General features: G+C 36.6%; 1 long non-coding RNA gene across 1 annotated transcript; it reads right to left on the bottom strand.

The window, feature by feature from the left end:
- Positions 1–5,317: 5,317 nt before the first annotated feature.
- LOC120421202 (uncharacterized) lies at positions 5,318–18,762 on the bottom strand. Its single transcript, XR_005605953.2, has 3 exons — positions 18,365–18,762; positions 18,267–18,290; positions 5,318–5,612 (listed from the first exon to the last, which is right to left on the bottom strand). It is a non-coding gene; the product is annotated as an uncharacterized LOC120421202 (long non-coding RNA).
- Positions 18,763–19,028: the final 266 nt, after the last annotated feature.

Raw genomic sequence — 19,028 nt, 5'->3', positions numbered from 1 at the left:
ATATGATGAAAACATAGATTTTATGACTGTTTCAAGAATTTCCCGGGATTTCAAAAATATTGTTCCCGTTTCCCGGGAAATTCAAAACCCGGGAAATTTGGACGCCCTAGGATTAAGTTACGTTTTTTACTAACATTTCTTATATTTTAAGTAAAAAAGAAGTATGCAGTAATTTTTCTAGTGTCCCAGACTAGCAAAAAATTGAAAAAGTGACTGTTAAAACATGAAAAAATAGATAGGCAAAATGTAATGATAGGAGATTTTTTTTTTTTTTTTTTTTTTTTTTTTTGTGGGACTTAAGACTACTGCGACCATTTAGTTGATCTATTGTAGTGTACCCCTAATTACTGTCGCATATTTTCAGGGTGACGAGTCACCATTTAGGGTGACCGCCACTGACTAAGGATGCGATATACCCCAGTTTGGCATTGCTTCAAGAATGAAGTCAACAACCGAAGTGGGATTTTCTAAATAAATTTCTGAGGGAGTTAGAGTCCCTTTATTGAAAAATTTAATTCTTTTTGAAATCAGTGCACCACACTCACACAGTAAGTGCTTTGAAGTTTCTACTTCACAGTCACAGAGCCTACAGATATCAGTTTGACTTCGCGTTAGCTTTTTCATGATAGGAGATGGTAGGATAGGCAAAATACTACCAAAAACAAACGTAAACTTAACAAGATAAATGCAAAATAAATAACTTAAAAATGAAACAAGAAAAACATAAGACAAGCGAAGTAAAGTTTTTCGTAGAACAAAAGTTGCTCAAAATGACATTCCTGAACACGGAAAAAATATAAATTTTAGAAAAAAAATTTGGGCATTACAGGGTTAAACAAATCTCCATTTTGATTTTGATCGGGAGGGTTTAATATCTTATTTTCAAATAATATATATAAGAGCGTTGTGAATGCTTCAGAAACAAATATTATCTGAATTAAAACTTGACATGACTGAATTAAACCTTGACACAGACATTGAGCTTGTCATGAACAGTAGATTGATATGAATAAAATCAAACTAGGTTTCCTTATTAATTTTTTCTGGTTTATTTCCAAAACATTGGTGCCAAAATGTTAGGAAAATGTTTACTTCCGCTTGAATTTCGGAAATATTTTTTTTTTTCGGAAAAGCCGGGAATTCCCAGGATTGGAATTTCGTTTCGATTACGTTTATATCTTTTTAATTGACTCAAACTTGTTGGGGGCCTTCCATATAAGAGGAAAATCAAATAACCGATATTACACCCTTTTAAAATGTTAGAGTTGATTCTCAAATTTAACAAGTTTTTTTAAGATCACAAAATTTCACAAAGTTTTTTTTTTAATTGAAAATTGGTCCATTACTTTCTGAGACATTGGTAGTAGAAAATGAAAGACTATTTAGACGAAAAAAAATCCAGTTTCTCTATCTTTTATTCACTTTATTTCAGCAACCAGAGGTTCAACCTAAAAAAATGAATAACCTGACCAATATTTTAAAACAACATTTTAGTAGAATTTTAATTTGATGATAATTTATAACCAAAACGTTCCAATTTGTCATCATTCCGTGCGTAGCACATTAATGTAATTCAAAATATTGAGTCATGTTTCCCAAACTCCTTCGGGGCCTGGGAATCGACCGCAGAACATGTCACGTGCCCTTCTTCGGGTCACACGTGTCCACCGAGTGGTGCGCAGTGCGGTTGAGAACGCGGGAAAGGGGGAAATCTATCCCGTGTAACCGGTCGGCGGGGATCAACTCCTACGAGGATTAGAGGGGGCGGATTAATTGATGCACTGTAGACTGCTGTCGCTACTGCTGGGGGCTCCTCTCCTGGTGGTGACATGATCGGATGGCCCCCTAACGGTAATTAATTGAAATTTATATTGAACTTTGCGTGAGGGTGTGTTCGATGGGCTGTAATTAAAATTAACAACAACCAGCAGAGGCCAATTGTGGGTTCCACTCCTTCCCACGTATAGTGTCCTCAACATTACCCCGGGTCGTGTGATAAAATGCTCTGCGGTGCGGTGAAAACAACCGTGGAATGTAATATTTATGGGTCACTCCACACCGGCGTGCAAACCTGACCATGTGGGCAGGTTTGAGGAGGAAAAAAAGCTCACTTCTGTATGCGGATAATTTGTTGGCTTCAGTGGGCGGAATAAAATTCCCCTCCACCATTTTAGACGTGCTCTAATTGGGATCAAATTGATAAATTAACAGAATTGAATTTGAGTGAGCTGCGCCTGCAGGTAGGCAGCAAGTGAGTAGTGTAACTCCCAAAGGAGGATTAACAGTTCTAAAAGAGGGCATTGAGTCTGGGGGTTGAGTCGAGAAGTCGAGAACAGAACACTGATGAAGTCTGCAAGTAGTAGACGAAATACTTATCTGTCAAGATATTAAAAATATTTAGCGGAATTAAAAGGAACAACTCGTCTCTTTGTATTCATAGTAATGCATTCTGCTAAAACGCTCAACTAAACCACAGTTGAGATTAGGTTACAAAGGTATGCCACCACATTGATGTGACAACACTTTCAAGTGGGTTGTCAGCCAAATCCAAATTTTCCTTGCAAGCCAAATCCTCGTTGACACTCGTAAACCGTAGGATTTGCGGCGAGGGCATCCCATTGTGTACTCGATTATCGCTGCGGAAACACATGTTTTGACAAGTACTTAGCCGGAAGAGAAGAAAACCCACGTGGAAAAAGAGGCACCCTTCGCCCCGCATGGGTAGACACTTTTATCGATTTTTTACGACCTGGGCTTACAAATTTTGGCTGAGAAAGGCACTCCTCAGCTAGGTCAACAAACCTCACCCCAGTCTGCTTCGGATCCCCAAGTAGGTTGGCTTATCGGCCGACGTTTTCCGTATTTGTCTTGCCAGATGTTGCAGCTCCTCTTTCACATGGGTTGGCAAAGATTTTTCATCGTTTTTTAAAAGGGTGGCTGCCCCTCCGGAAAAGTAGGTCCGTGCAAGCGGAAAACCGACGAATGAAAGGCTTTTCCACTTTTGCTCCTGAATGAAGGCTGGTACCATTACGCGATTCTTTGTCAAATTATTGAATTTTTTCAATTTTTACGCAACATTTCAATTTAATGAGATTTGCTCAAAATCATATCACATTGCTTACCAAATTAGCTAAAGGTTCTCCTTCACAGATGTCATATTACCATGATTTTGACTGTGTTCTTATGATTTTATGATGGCAATCATTGATTGACAAAGTTTTTCAAATCACAACAAGGTTTTAAAAGTAAATACAAAAAAAAAGCATGTGTAGATCACTAAAAGAAACAACTTTTCGACAATTGCTCAGAAAAAACATGGCTTTTCTGGCTGGCGTCACCTTAACCCAATATTTTAGTTTTTAGTTTGACAGTTTGCATAGAACGAGATCAATTGTAAAGCTAGCATTTATTATTAAGCATCTTGATTATTCTTTCATTTAGTGATAGGAATAGTCAGTCAAGTGAGAACAGCTTTATCAATTTGATTTTTTTTTTCATCAAATGACATAGGATTTTTTAAACAAGCTTTTCCAACCATACAATTAAATTTGCCAAAATTTCGCATTTTCTCCAAAGAACTTCTCCGTAATGGAGTGCGAAACGAGGGATTTCCAGTGTGGGTTTGCTTTCCAGAAAGGATCTCCACGAAACGGTTAACTCTCAGGTAAAGCAAAGCTATCTGAGGGTAAAGGTAGACTGACCACGTGATGAGGGGCTTCGGGGGCGGTAACGTGGGGAGCAAACTATGGCACAATTTATGGGGCATTCGCGTTGGGAACCGTAACTTTCTGGTCCAAATTTAGTGAAGGGACGGCGGAGTTGATTGTTTAGAAGGGTGGGCTTTCGGTTCGTGTGTTAGTTGTGTTACTTTATGGTGATCAGATTAGGTGAGATTTTCCATTCTGTTGAGAACTGTTGTATTGTAAACTGTTTAAATTTAAATTATATTTTAAATTTTGTTTGACATTCGTAGCCATATTTTTCAATTTACAAATATAAAAAAAACGTTATTTGTTAAAGCTTGCAATTAGTTTACTGCCTAATAACGAAAGAAAGGGTTCAGAAAGCAATGAGAAAAATAAAATGATTTCTGCAAAAAAATATATTTCAATAAAAATAGACCTGCATTAACTGAAAATAATTTAAAATGCGTATTTTTTGCGTGCATAATTATTTCAATGCATGTTGGGCTATTTTTACTTAAACACATAGATTGCTTGAAAACTAAGATTAAGAAACAACCGTTCTGGAAAATGATGAATTAAACCGTTTTTTCTGTGAAATTTTGAACCTATGACCAGAAATTTTGAATAAAACTGAACATGTCAGGCAGATTGGTGAGGTCAATGTGAGATGGTTATGCTTTGCTCGTGGACTCGCTCTTAATATATATAATCGCAAAAAAAAACAATGGTGACAATAGTAGCGACCAGAATCAATAAATGTTGCTCATTCCTAACAGCATAAATGGTTCTTGATTGACAATTTGAGAGATGGTAGAGTTTAACCCTCAACGCCCATGGATGCTCCAGAGCACCACTCCTTTTTTAACTTGAAATGATATATCTCGACCACAAAAAAATTGTCAACCTGATTCCAGCTGCACTGCTTTATGTAGAATGATCTCGATTTTGCTCTGGACGAGAAGGGGTTAAAAAGACGAAATATTATTTAGTCAATGATCTTAATGAATGCGGGTTCCTATTGGTATTTCAAAATTTTCTCACTTTTCTTATAGAAAAGAACTTAAAAATCATAAAATAAAGTTCACGCTCCATCCACGAGCCACTTACGTTCTCCCATTTGATCGGGCAAGTACCTCGGGGCGCTCCACTTCAAATAGTCATTTAAAACCGTTCGATTTATGGTCTCAAATACTGCTGCTGCTGCTTCAGAGTCGTGGAAATAAAACCGAAAACGAGACTCTCTCGTAATGTCCCCTTGTCAGATTCTTTCTTCCTCCTCACTGCACTTGATTGGGTTGGGCGATTTACATATTAATTGGCATTTTTTATTGACTCCAATTCATCTCCCGTTTTGCGATTTCGTTCCGGTAAATTTGCTACTTGATGGCCGTTAAACTAGGATTTTGCTGTGATTGGAAATTTTGAGAGTTTTCTAGGGGCGCTTTTATATATTTTGCCAATTTGGTATACGTTTGACGAAAAATACAAGATAAAATTAAATTACAATAGCAATTAACTGGTTTAAAAAGAACACAACAGTTACAGCTATTTCTAAAGCTAAAAATAAAATGACTAGAAACGCTAACAAGGATAATCCTGAAAGAAAGAAAAAACCATAAACCGGCCAGAAAGAGATGTTTATTTCCCGTCTGCTTGTTTAAATAATTTACAACCACTTGTGCGAGGATTTTCTTTGGAAATTTCGTTTTTTTTATCCCAGCAACGTCGCGTTTCCTGTTTTTGTTTAAAATCCTCGCCGAGAGCCCAGCGAGAGGATCTGATTTATTCCGCTGAAAATCCTCAATTCCTAGGACAATTTTCCGACCCATCGAGCTCTGCTTGGCTGCTCCTCTTCCCTGGTTGGAAGGAAAATGAACTTTACGACGTCCGGGCGACGTTGATGGTGATTCTGGTGATGATGATTGTCTGGAAAAGTGGACGCAAATAAACAGTTTGAGAGCGTTGGAGGAAACATTGATGTAAAAAGAACATGAGCAACAAGGCTGGAAAAAAATAAAGGAAAACAGATGCAGACAATGTTGGGAGTAAACCTCCTGACGAAGGAGAGTGGGAATAAGGTTTTCACTGTTTGTGTAGGAATAAATCGTCCCTTCGACGAAGCTTTTCTCCCTGGTAGGACACCAGCAGGAAGACTTGTCAGGTTTTGAGATGGCACTTCCTGGAAACATCAATGGTGGCATCCAATTGACCTTTGTACTTAGTGCAACGGAAAGTCACCTCGGCTCCTATACATTTTTTTGGCACTATGCTACGATGATGCAATTTTAGTGAAAGTTTTTAAATAAATGTGATAAAGGCACCATCCAATGTTTGATTACCGTCAGTGAAGGTAACATTAGGTCAAAGTGATTGTTTACGGATTTTTTAAATTTTACAGGCTCTTCTCAATGAAACTTAAATCTGTTCAAAAGGTTGTGTAGAGGACATCTAAAGAAAACTTTGCTGAAAAAATCACGTTTCTGGAACAAATCCTGACTTTTTGGCAGCTGTCGTAAGTTGAGGTACGTGTTTGGCCAAAAAAGATCTTTCGAAAAATCAACCTTTTAATACCGTCAATTGGGGCAAATCGGGACTACAGTCTGAATAGGGACAGCACGTTTTAGAGCACTTAAAAGCTTAAAATTTGGGAATGAATGAATACATTTTATTGCTCTCAATCTGGTCTAACCAAAACCATGTTAACACTGGAACGCCCAACGCATGTCCAACTTACACGGACGCCCAAGCCTCCCGAAAAAGGTGGAACGGTAACTTCAACTCGCTGGTTCTCGGGCATAACTCAACCAATCGGGACGATTTTTGTTTCCAGGGATTTGTAAGAATGTCTAGAGGATCCTAAAATTTTGCAGAACTTGATTTGAACAAATCTGTAATTTCTGCGACCGAAAACATAGTTCCACCTTTTTTAAAAAGGACTGCCTCCGCGGATTTTTTGACGATTTTTTTTTACACGCGAAAAAAAAAGTTAGAACGATGTTTTTGATTGCAAAAATTACAGATTTGATCAAATTGAGTTCTTCAAAGTTCTAGGTTCATCTAGACATCCTAACAAATCACTGGGAAAAAAGAATTGTCTTGATTGGATGAGTTATGCCCGAGAACCAGCGTGTTGAAGTTACCGTTCCAACTTTTTTGGAGCCTTGGGCGTTGGAATGTTAAAAAACCAAAATATTAGGCTGCAACAATGCTAAAACTGCTGTACCAATTCGCCCCATGTGTCCCGATTCGCCCCAGATGACGGTATACTTTTCTTATTGCTCGAAAAGTAACTAAATGTTTGAAAAAAATCTCTCCCAACTTTGTAGCGTGATTCGATGACTTGTTTTGACCCTATCTATGTATTTGAGTATCATTTTAGTTTCATTTAACCCAACCGTACCCTCTCTAAGTAGTGAGATTAGGTAAATTTTCAAACTATTGGCATTTAAGGTGGAGTTTATCAAATTCCACTTTATTTTGGGAAAATGTTTGTCAACTATCAAGAACAATCCTACGTTTAGTTTTTCGATACCATTTAAATTGTTTTTGCATTTAGAAATTACGAGAGATGTATCATTTTTTGAGTCAAAGTCACACCCAATGAAGGTAAGTAAATTTTTTAAAGTTTGATCTCACCAAATTTAAAGAGCTCTACATTTATGTTCCCAATGAAGTTCTCTGGATAAATATTGACCGGACCGGATGACTGGAAGTTTCAGACTTGTTGATTCTAGAAAGTTTTCTGTCCCTAAACTGCACATTGCACCGGAGAGAGACCAACTATGGCCATTTTGTAAATTGGGTAAAAATTCTTATACTTAAAATGATGTGGAGAAATGACATGAAAATTGTTTTGGAAAATTCACTTCAAATCAAACATAATAACAAACTGCAAAACGGACCTTTAAAGGTCGGTTAAAAAACTAATTTCTGTAATCCAACCTCAACCATTAATGGGCCTAATTTGCACAAAGTTTCATAACCGCGATGCACTCAGAACTAATTACAGTTTGGAAGGTCTTGTTTGCTAATCGAAACCACTTGAGCGAAGCAATCACCAGCCGATTAGTTAATTGAAAGCACCGTACATTTTCGCGGAATCCAAGCTTCAAACTAAAGCGAATGCTGTTTGTCAAAACCAACGTGAATTTCAACATAAATTCAAGGGCTGAATAGTTTCAGGCGGAAGTCAAAGCCAAGCAGTTGAACTTCAAACCTTCACCAGAATAAACACCAACGAACGAATTACCCCGTGAGAGTTTGTTTGTAGAAGTTTGAGCGAACCCTTTGACGTGAAAATTTTTGCAGGACCCATTTTGGGTGGAAAACTGCGCTTTTTCCAACTGAATGGAACATTTTTCTAGAGAATTGAAAAAGGCAAAACCTACTTTATATAATTGTGAAACGAGTTCCACATTTTTTAGAATTACCAGAATTACCACGAATAATACAAAACTCTGTGGCAATTGTTCCTAATACCGTCAGTGGGGGTGACATTGGGTCTGGGGGTGAGATTGGGTCAAAGTATTTTTTTACGGATTTTACCATTTCTCAGGTACTTCTCAATGAAACTAAATTCTGTTAAAAGGGTTGTGCAAGGGACATCTTAAGATGACTTTTCTGAAAAAATCTCGTTCCTAGAACAAATCCTGTCATTTTAGCAGCTGTCTAAAATTGAGGTACGTTTTTGGCCAAAAATGACCTCTCAAAAAATCTACTTTTTAAATTTTTTGTTGGAATTGATCAAAAAGTACCCAAATGTTTGAAAATCTCTACTTCAAATATTTTAGCATGTCAATACGATTCCCAAACGATTCCCTCGAATAAGAAACACTGTTGGATGACTTGTTTTTACTACATCTTTGTATTTGAGCATCATTTTAGTTTCATTTGACCCAATGTCACCCCCTGAAAGGGGTGAGATTGGGTCAATTTTCAAACGATTGCCATTTAAGGTGAAGTTTATCAAATAACACTATGTTTTGGGAAAATGTTAGTAAACTATCTAAGAACAATTCTACGATAAAAGATTTTCGATGTTATTCAAATTGTTTTTGTTATTAAGAAATTACGAGAGGTGTATCGTTTTTTGACCCATAGTCACCCCCACTGACGGTATTGCCATAATTTCTCTCAAATGTCATACAGATGCCAACAGTACTATCAGAGGAAGCACGGAGTGTTTTTTAGAACAAACTAATGATAAATAACTCGGTATGTCTGATATTTGGCACCGTGGAAGAAGGGCTCTTTATCGACATTTTGCGGGGTCCAGCGAAATATTTCGTCGGGGGGTCTAGAGCAACTTTTTTTTTATGAAGATTATTTTTCGATTTTATGCTATATTTGTTCAAAAAAGTCACAGAAAATCAGTGCAGTGCATAAGATATTTTATATGATAATAATATTTTATTGAAACATAAAAAATATAAAAAGTTTTGACGAAATTAATGAAAATTATTCTATAGCATTAATTACAAAACTCAGTAGGCAGTGCCCATCATGTGAAAGGTAATTAAATTAATAAATTTTGGAGAAAGGCACTTATAATTTCAGAAAATTAGGCATATCTCTGCTAATATTGAACCAAAACTGATACTTTTTTATGGAACTTGTTCAGGAAATTGTTCTCTACAATGTGATTGATTCTAAAATGTTTTAAAATGTAATAGTGTGATGTGGCAGAGGATTGAAAAAATAATTTTCGGAACCTATTGGGTAATAAACAGCTTATTTATTAAAAAATCCATGTTTTGCATTGTTTGATGCTCACATTCGTATCCGGGCATTATGTTGCTGTATTTTCATGACAATCGGGGTAGTATCGGGGTTTCCAGCTTGGATTTTTGGATTTTTTTGGTGGAGGTCAAATATGAGTCAAATATAGTTGATTAAAACCCCAAGGCTTATTCATAGAAAAGTTTGAGTGATATCAACATGAATGCACCGATTTTCGAAAAATAATCTTCAAAAAAAGAAAAGTTGTTCTAGACCCCCCGACGAAATATTTCGCTGGACGCCGCAAAATGTCGGGAAAGAGCCCTTCTTCCACGGTGCCAAATATCAGACATACCGATTGTTTTTTTATCTTTGAGGTATCGAAAAAATACACCGTGGAAGAGACTCGTTAATAGCTAATGTGTGCATCTCTCTGCAAATTGAGGTAAAATGAAGCAGGAAAGTGGGTTCATGCGATAAGTATAGTTCTATGTCTCCAGCGCCTGTATATGAATTGGTAATGTTTGTTGTTTGAATCATTGAAAACATTATCGCTCAGTTGTCATATTGAACATGAACACCCTACGGAGCACATCATAAATTCTAGATTACTTTTTCAAAACAACCAATGCGCCATTGATTTCCTATGTAGATACGACCTTTTGAAAAAGTAAGCGAGAATTCTACTTTTCTCTCTATTCTACGGTGTAAGGCTTTTAAGATAATATGATACCGTGCTAAGAAGCCAGGCGCCTCCATAGTTTCATTTTGGGAAAGAAAAATTCAAAGGAGGTACTTGGTTTCTTAAAATCATTTCATATAATTTATAATTTAAGCGTTTTATATTTCGATTCACCCCTTCAAAATATCGGAATGAGCCATTCTTCCATGGTGCCAAATAGTTTTTGTCTTAAGTTTGTTCTTCAAAACACACCGCGAAAAACTCGAATTATATCTAAATTTCCATTCAGTGGACAACCTTAGCCTTTTTAAACTATCCTTTCGATAAAACTCAGCTAAGTTTATTAGATCAATTTCAAAAATTCCCGGGACCCGAAGAAAGCGTGGTTGCCTCTCACCCAGTCGGCCTGTGTTCGATCCCAGACGGTCCCGGTGGCATTTTTCGAGACGAGATTTGTCTGATCACGCCTTCCATCGGACGGGGAAGTAAATGTTGGCCCCGGTCTACCCTAGCTCAGTCCAGGTGTAGGAGTCGTCTCCCTGGGTCCTGCCTCGGTGGAGTCGCTAGTAGGCAGTTAGACTCATTATCCAAAGGTCGTCTGTTCGAATCCCGGGGTAGATGGAAGCTAAGGTGTAAAAAGAGGTTTGCAATTGCCTCAACAATCAAGCCTTCGGTCACCTAGTTTGTTGTAGGAATCGCGCAAGCAAGAGCGCCAAGGATTTTCAAAGATTCACATCGGAAATAAACTAAAGCATTGTTAACAATTGCCTTTCATCACCAGGAAAGAGTACCCTCACCCATTTTTTTCTGTATTTTTTTAAATCTGAACAATTCAATTAACAGTCTGAACCCCGTTACAATTTGTATGGAATTCCAATGAAAATGTAACAGAAAATTAGGCACGGAGTTCAGACTGTTGAACAGCCCTAGATCATGCATCTTTTTCCATGGAAGCAGTATTTCTATTTTCGACGAATTAAAACTGGATGGTCAGCTCCCCGTTTAATTAGCACCTACTTTTAAGGATGGTTTTATAATATTAATAAAAAAATGAAAGCACACTGTAAAATATGCCACCAGTTGCAGTGCACTTGTAAGGGGGTGGAGGTTTTATTTTAATTATTTTTCATTTTGGCAAGCTTTTTATTGGTATGTCGTAAAAAGGAAAGAAAATGAGGGAAGGTTTATTTTGAAAAAAGGGAAATTAAAGTCTTTGGAAGATTCGAAAAGAACCCTTAAAAATTTGTTGATCCCTTCGTAATATTTTATCAGATGCTTTCAATTTGTTTTAAAGTATTTGAAGTAAACCAACGAATCTACCAAGGCAATCAAAAAATTGCAACTAAATATGATTTTTGTACTCAGTATTATATTGTTTTCAGTTATGTCACTGAAAATCCTCTGTTTATTAATTAAAATATCCTACTCTTAAAAAAACACCGCAATGTTCCCAGCTTCAGAGTCCTTCATGGCGAATCCACGGCTTGCAGCAATCCTTGGATCCCACCGTAATTACTCGAATTATTTCATTATCGTTTTCGGGATTTGTCATCGGGGCTGAGGCTGCAACCATCAACTACCACATCGAAACCAGACGCTTTCTCTCTGCATACTTATACTGAAAAATTCTGGCACAAACAAAGCTCACCAGAGAGTACACGCGGAGATTACGATTTTAATTAAATTAATTAATCCCAAGCCGGCTGCACAAGGAGGAAAAGCCCGACACAAATAGTCACAGAATCGGCTGGATTTCTGGCGCTGTGCGACGGGTTTAAAGTTTCAATTATGTAGTTCCCCGCGTTTCATCGACGGCTGCAAGATGAGCCACCTGGAAAAGCCGCGGAAAAGTCCACTGGAAAATGTGAAAATTGGTGCCGGTGGCTTTAGTGTGCACGTGCACGGCAACTGAAAATTTGATCGGATGATTTTTTTTTGGAATTTGGTTAAACTGACATATGCCACAGTGCAAGAATTTTTTGGGGAAAAAATAACCTTTTGGCAACCTATAATAAAATAAGAAATTTTACAGTTGAAATTGTGTTGAAGATATATTTCATTCAATCAATGTATTGAAAAAATTTAAGAACATATTTTCAAAAAAAATTAAACAATCAAAAAATGTGTAATGTAATATTCAATAAATGCAAAACTTGAAATAAAAAAAATAAAAAAAATCAGAAAACCCATATTCTCATTGAAAGGAAAATTGTTGACAATTAAACATGTTTTTTGAGATGCTTAACAAAATCATAAAAAAAACTCTGTGTGTAAGTGTGTGTGTGTGTGTGTGTGTGTGTGTGTGTGTGTGTGTGTGTGCTTTGAGTGTGTTTTGAGTATGTGCGTTTGGGTGTGTGGGGTTTTTTCGGTAGAATTTCGGGGGGGAAGGGTGCATTTTCAGCACTAGTATGTGTGTGGGTGTTTATTTATTAAAAAAAATGAGAAATTTTATAACTTGACCAATAAGTTATGACAATGTTCCAAATCATGCGTGAAAAACAACTTTCATGCCATTTAAACGTATTTAATGTTTTTTTTTAAGTTGTATTTTGCACCTGAATTTTGGAGATTCCTTTGCAGTGGAAATACAATTTTGGAGATTTATCTTAAGAAACACGTGAAAAGTGAAGATCGTTGGTGTACAAAATCACCATGCCTAATTTTTGTTTATGCTCATTTAATTTTAGACAGTTTTAAAGATTTCCCTTTTTAAAGAAGACAAAACGGGCTCTAATTTTGATCTTATTTAGTTTGCTGTAAAAGAGACAAGAATAGTCCCTTCTCATCAATGATTTGATCCACTCTCCTAACATAAGAATCTATTTCAGCGGAGCACTGAGCACATACTAATCATAAAGGGAGAACACACCATTTCTCTCTCTTCAGTAAAGCCTTGTTACACTGAAAGAACAATTATTATTTTTTTATTTAAATCACAATGACAACTCAGCAAGGGGCCATCCATAAACCACGCGGACACTTGTTTAGAATTTAGAAGTCCTTATCCAACAACCTTCAAATTTACCGAAGGCACCAAAACTCAATATTTTCTGGAGGTTGGTTTACAGATGGAATGGAAAAATTCAAGAAAAAAGTATGATACAAAATGGCATGTGCAAATTTACTTTCAAGAGAAAAAATACTAAATTATAAATTTACAATACTTAATTTAAAATTATAGAAAATTTCTTTTAAGCCTAAATTACAGCACAATCACTTAAAATATACATAAAATTGGGATAAAATTGAAATGGAGAAAAATAACATTGATATAAAATTAGTAATGCCCTTACAGAGCAATGTTTTAAAATAAAATATAAAATTGTTGTCTCTTGAATGTTTTTTTTTTTTCTGAATTTATTCATACTTATTTTTCACCCAAATTTGATTCTTGCTCAATTTTCGACTTCACTTACAAGCATTCTTCACCACACATTTCATCACATTAGGGGTTAATTTGATTTTTGCTTGACTCCACGAGAATGCCATTTGCGAACGATGCGATGATGACGGTTGTTACGAATCCTCTTGACACAAACACATACACACACACACACACACACACACACACACACACACACACACAAACACACACACACACTTTACGCCACGTATCGCGCGCTCGAGTTGGGCATCATTGAATTTTGATGACTTTTGCGCGAAAACGTTCGTTTCCCAGTGTCAGATTCGTTCGCACAGATAAGTCAGCCGCGTCACGAAAGCATTTCGCTGTTTGCACGTGGTTGTGGCTTTTTAAATGTGGCTGTGTGTGTGTGTGAGTGTGTGTGTGTGTGTGTGTGTGTGTGTGTGCCTGCAAACGATACGAGCAGCTTTTATGAAGTACTTTATGGCTGTCGTCGTTACTGTCAAAGTGGAAAAATGGCTCTTTCTGGCAAGCATTAAAAGAAACCACAAAGTGCACTGATTTTCTTCCTCGGGATGCGAAGTGAAATGTTCTGTTTCAAGCATGATTGATAAGATGCACTTTGCACAGTTGTTCTACTTGCAGGAATAATTTTCTATTCAGTTTTAATACGAGTAACTGTAACCCGTTTGACAGTCTTGGGAACTAGGCGACCTTGGAGTTCGTTCAAAGGTATTATAACTAGCGGGAGATGAGCGGGATCTACCGGGAAATCGACCATTTTGGACCTCTAGATTCCCGGGAAATTCGGTCGAGACTCCCGGGAAATTATAAATATCGAAGCAAAATTATACAATTCCAAATTGTATAGAACATTGGAAGTTCAATGTTCGATGTCCAAGTTCGAATAAACCAATGCTTCTCCGATTTTCTTATACAAAAAGTTTAAAATTTAACTTGTCAAAAATTCCAATAACTATAATTGAGAGAAACCAAAAAAAAAATTTGACCCCAAAATTTATCTTGAAGCATACTTAGCAGTTACACCCCAGAAATGAAATCTAAAGTTTTTTTTAATTATTTTTATTAATTTATTCTAAGAGGGAAAAGCTTTTTCAAAATAAGTTCAATTTCCATATCCTCTCTCGAGCATAGCAATCCTCTCTAGGGTAATTTCGCTGTATCTCTTGATGCCAATAAGTCATTTTGTGTTTCATTTCAACCTCAATATTCAATTATATTTTAGAAAAACAATTGTGAACAATCGGGTTTTCTTGATAACTGTTAATCTTTCTTCAATTAATATTTACAGTAAACCTTAAAGAGGAAAAAAAAAGTTTAAATTGTTGTTTTTAATTCGTTGTTTTTCATATTGCAAATATCCCGATACTGGGAAATTATATATTAGCTATTTGTTTTTACTTCACAAAAATCATGCAACAAGCTTGTGAAACTTTTAAAAAATCACTCAGTGCGAATAAAGATTCGTTAACATTTTAAACTACAATTTTGAGTCAGAAAAAGCTCAAGAAACGATCTGGGTTCGATTCTAGGTGGTGGCATTTTTTGAGACGAGATTTGTTGATCATGCCTTCCGTCGGACGGGGAAGTAAATGTTTGCCCCGGTCTAACCTAGAGGTTAGATCGATAGCTCAATCCAGGTGTAAGAGTCGTCTCTCTGGGTCCTGTCTCGGTTAAGTCGCTGGTAGGCAGTTGAACTCACAATTCAAAAGTCGTCAGTTCGAATCCCGGGGTGGATGTAAGCTCAGGTGTAAAACGAGGTTTGCAATTGCCTCAACAATCTAGCCTTCGCAACCTAGTTTCGAGTAGAAATCTCGCAAACGAGATCGCCAAGGCAATGCTGTAGAGCGAACAATTTATTTTATTTTTATTTACTATAAAGCAGAATGTTTATTTTCATAGAAGGGAAAACCGCTAGAAAATTAAAAGCTTTTCAGAAAATCAATGTATAATAAGTATTTTCTTGAGGTTTTCCCTTCTTTAAAACTACACGATCTTTTATCAATGTGATGGGATTTTGCGTAAGAGATTTCCCTTCTCGTGTTAATCAGTTAACTATTGTGACTAAATTCTACCAAATTTTTCTATAAAGCAGGATGATTATTTTCAAAGAAGGGAAAACCTCAAGAAAATAAATAGCTTGAGTGTATTTTTAAAGAATGAAAAACCTCAAGGAAGTACACATTATACATTGATTTTCTGAAAAGCTGTTTATTTTCTAGAGGTTTTCCCTTCTTTGAAAATAGACATTCTGCTTTATAATAAAATTTGGTAGAATTTAGTCACAAAAGTCAACTGATTAACACAAGAAGGGAAATCTCTTACACGAAATTCCATCACATCGATTAAAGATCGTATATTTTTAAAGAAGATAATACCTCAAGAAAATACACAATATACATTGATTTTCTGAAAGCTTTTTTTCTAGAGGATTTCCCTTCTTAAAAAAAAACATTCTTCTTTAGGAAGGGAAAATTCTTACATAAAATCCCATTACTTTGATGAAAGATCGTGTATTTTTAAAGAAGGGAAAATCTCATGAAAGAAAAAGCTATCAGAAGATCAAAGTATAATGTGTATTTTCTTGAGGTTTTCCCTTCTTTAAAAATACACGATCTTTAATCGATGTGATGGAATTTCGTTTAAGAGATTTCCCTTCTTATGTTAATCAGTTGACTTTTGTGATTAAATTCTACCAAATTTTATTATAAAGCAGAATGATTATTTTCAAAGAAGGGAAAACCTCTAGAAAATAAAAAAGCTTTTCAGAAAATTAATGTATAATGTGTACTTCCTTGAGGTTTTTTATTCTTTAAAAATACACTCTAGCTATTTATTTTCTTGACAGGACACATTACACATTGATTTTCTCAAAGCTTTTTAATTTTCTTGAGTTTTTCCCTTCTTTGAAAATAATCATTCTGCTTTATAGTAAAATTTGTAGAATTTATTCACAAAAGTCAACTGACTAACAAAAGAAGGAAAAATTCTTACATAACAACACATTGAAAGAATGTTAAACACATCTAGTGTTTGTCTATTGTCTATCGATCTACATTGTTACAACTCGTGATGGTTGATAAAGTATTGTTTCAATAGTCAACGCTTGCTTCTATTGTTCATGTCCGAACATTTCACTTTCTTTTTATCATTCATTGTATTTAATATCGAGTTCTTTCAATGTGACTAGGTGAAATCAACGGGGTACAAACTAAATAATTCTTAACTACAAGTGAGCGAGTAGGCAAGATTCCATAGGGACGTGGCGTTACATCGTGCTGCCACCTGGTTTTTTTAAGCGCAAGAGTGTAAAAGTGCTGAGTCATCGTCTAAAAATAGACGGCGTCCTATCTCGCCCAGCAAAATGAAGTCGATAAAGTAGTCGGTTTCGATGAGCAAAAGTGGAAAATGTGGTCTAAAAATAGCGACGCCATCCCCCTATTCTTTCTCATATCAGGTAATAAAAAAAACTCATTTTCCGGGAAATGTCCATTCCGGGAAACGTTCATTCCGGGAAATGGAATTCCGGAATTTGTCATAGAATCGTCGCACGTCTTGGCTTAAACGAGGTTTGCGTCCCGACTTCGTCGGTGCGGTACGGCCAGGGCCCCGGCGATGGCCTGATATGAGCTAGAGATCCTAAATAGGGAGACTGGTCGAAGTGAATTTGACGTACCCAAACAGACACGAGTTTGACGTATCCAAACGAGCATTTGCCTTTACGCCCAGCAAAACTTATCAGTGTTGCCAAGCTCAAAACATACGTTGCCAGATCGATTTAGCAAGCTTAGACCAGTTTCCCTATTTAGGGTCTCTAATATGAGCTACCGAACAACATTGGCAATATGGCGTCGTTTGTATACAAACATGAGATTGTTTGTGGACGAACCGAAAAAATTATTTTTTTGTAAAAAAATCTATAGCCGTTGTGCAATAACATTAAGTCTTACAAAACAGTCAAAATATCGTTAAATTCTAAACCAGAATTTGTTTTATTATTATTTTTCAATTTAAACCGCTTTTATCGCGATTCTGATCAAGATTGCACATCAAATCATCGTGCCTTTAGTGTATCTTTAGTTTTCACATCGATTCGCTGTAGATTCGTGTTTAAATTTTGAAATTTAGCATAAATTAAAATAAGTTGCAAAATTTCCAACTTCAGCCATGTGCAACAATTTCCACATCACCCATGCGGGAAACCGGTAATAGAGTTATCTAAGCCCGAGTTCACGCACACTAGCACACCATTTGTTTTACTGGCCGGCACAAAATTTAACCTCAATCTTTTTCGTGTACGTACACGCAATACATGCGCACGTAGATAACTCTATGGGGTAATTCATGCGTTCCAAACTGTCAAAATTCCAAAACGTCATTGCCAATCTTCGGTTCGCTGCTTTTGTTCGTGTTTGAAGTTTCGGGCCGAGACTCTGGGTACGGCTTTGCGGAGCCGCTGACAACCCACTGGAAGTGACGTGTGCGTCACTGGCGTACCTAAGTACTAGATCACTTGGGCTCCGTCCGCAACCGGTGAATAGCACAACCCTGGCTTGCTGCTGGCTTTAACCATCAGTGAAACAGGATGATCCCAAACGAATCCTGACGCTATCGGAAATATTAGAACAATTCCGGAAGTGTTTCGTCGCTAATCGAACACGCGGTATGCCTAACCTCAAATTTCGGGGCTTCACAATGGCCCAGACAACTCGCCCACGTTAATTAGGGCACCTAATCAATGCAGTAACCGCAATTAGCTTTCACTTTACTACAAAATGCTCATAAAAAGTCTTACCTGATACCAAATTTCCAAAATATTCTTATTTCCAGCAGCAAATTAAACCAAATGCAGAATTAATACACAATTTTTAATTATAATTCGATCTCGCTTACTTCCAGAAAGATGAGAAAGAGCGCACTCTCAACAAAGTTCCCGTTTTCAAAATTTGCACTCCACTTTATAAAAATGACTTGTTCACAGGTCAAAGTACTCTACCAGAAAGAAAGAGCTTCCCTTTTTGGACCAATATTTAAGTTAACCTTATCTTTGTATGAACGCAATTTTATACGATCATGTGCGACTTGCGTAGAACGGGACTTCTGATTGGTTAAGCTACTGAGAGAGTAAAAATAAGAACATATACGCACGAGAGCAAGTCACACAAAAAAGTCTAGCAAGCTCAACATTCGTGGATATTGGGGACTGAGGGATATCTTTCTTTTGGCCTTCACAGTCAAGAGCCAAATACGCCTGCGGGTAGGCAACCATCTGACAACTAAACCGGTACACAATAGTTGGGCAGTTAGGGTGTTTCATAAAAATCTTACAAACTCATAAATGGAGCATTTCCATTCGAGCAATTTTTGCTTTTTTCTACAATGTATTTCTTATGGAGCGAACTGTCAAAAAATGCTCGACTGCAGGTGCTCCATTGCACTTAAATTGTTGTATTCTACATGTTACCCAAAAAGCACTTGATTTTGAAATGTCCTTATTTCAGAAAAGAAATCTCTAACAATTCAATAAAATCATTTTTGAAGTGGAATTTGAGCAAAT

The sequence above is a fragment of the Culex pipiens genome, chromosome 1, assembly GCF_016801865.2.
Source record: "Culex pipiens pallens isolate TS chromosome 1, TS_CPP_V2, whole genome shotgun sequence".
Taxonomy (NCBI): domain Eukaryota; kingdom Metazoa; phylum Arthropoda; class Insecta; order Diptera; family Culicidae; genus Culex; species Culex pipiens.
The sequence above is the reverse complement of the archived record's forward strand: the minus strand, read 5'-3'. Positions and strand labels throughout refer to the sequence as shown.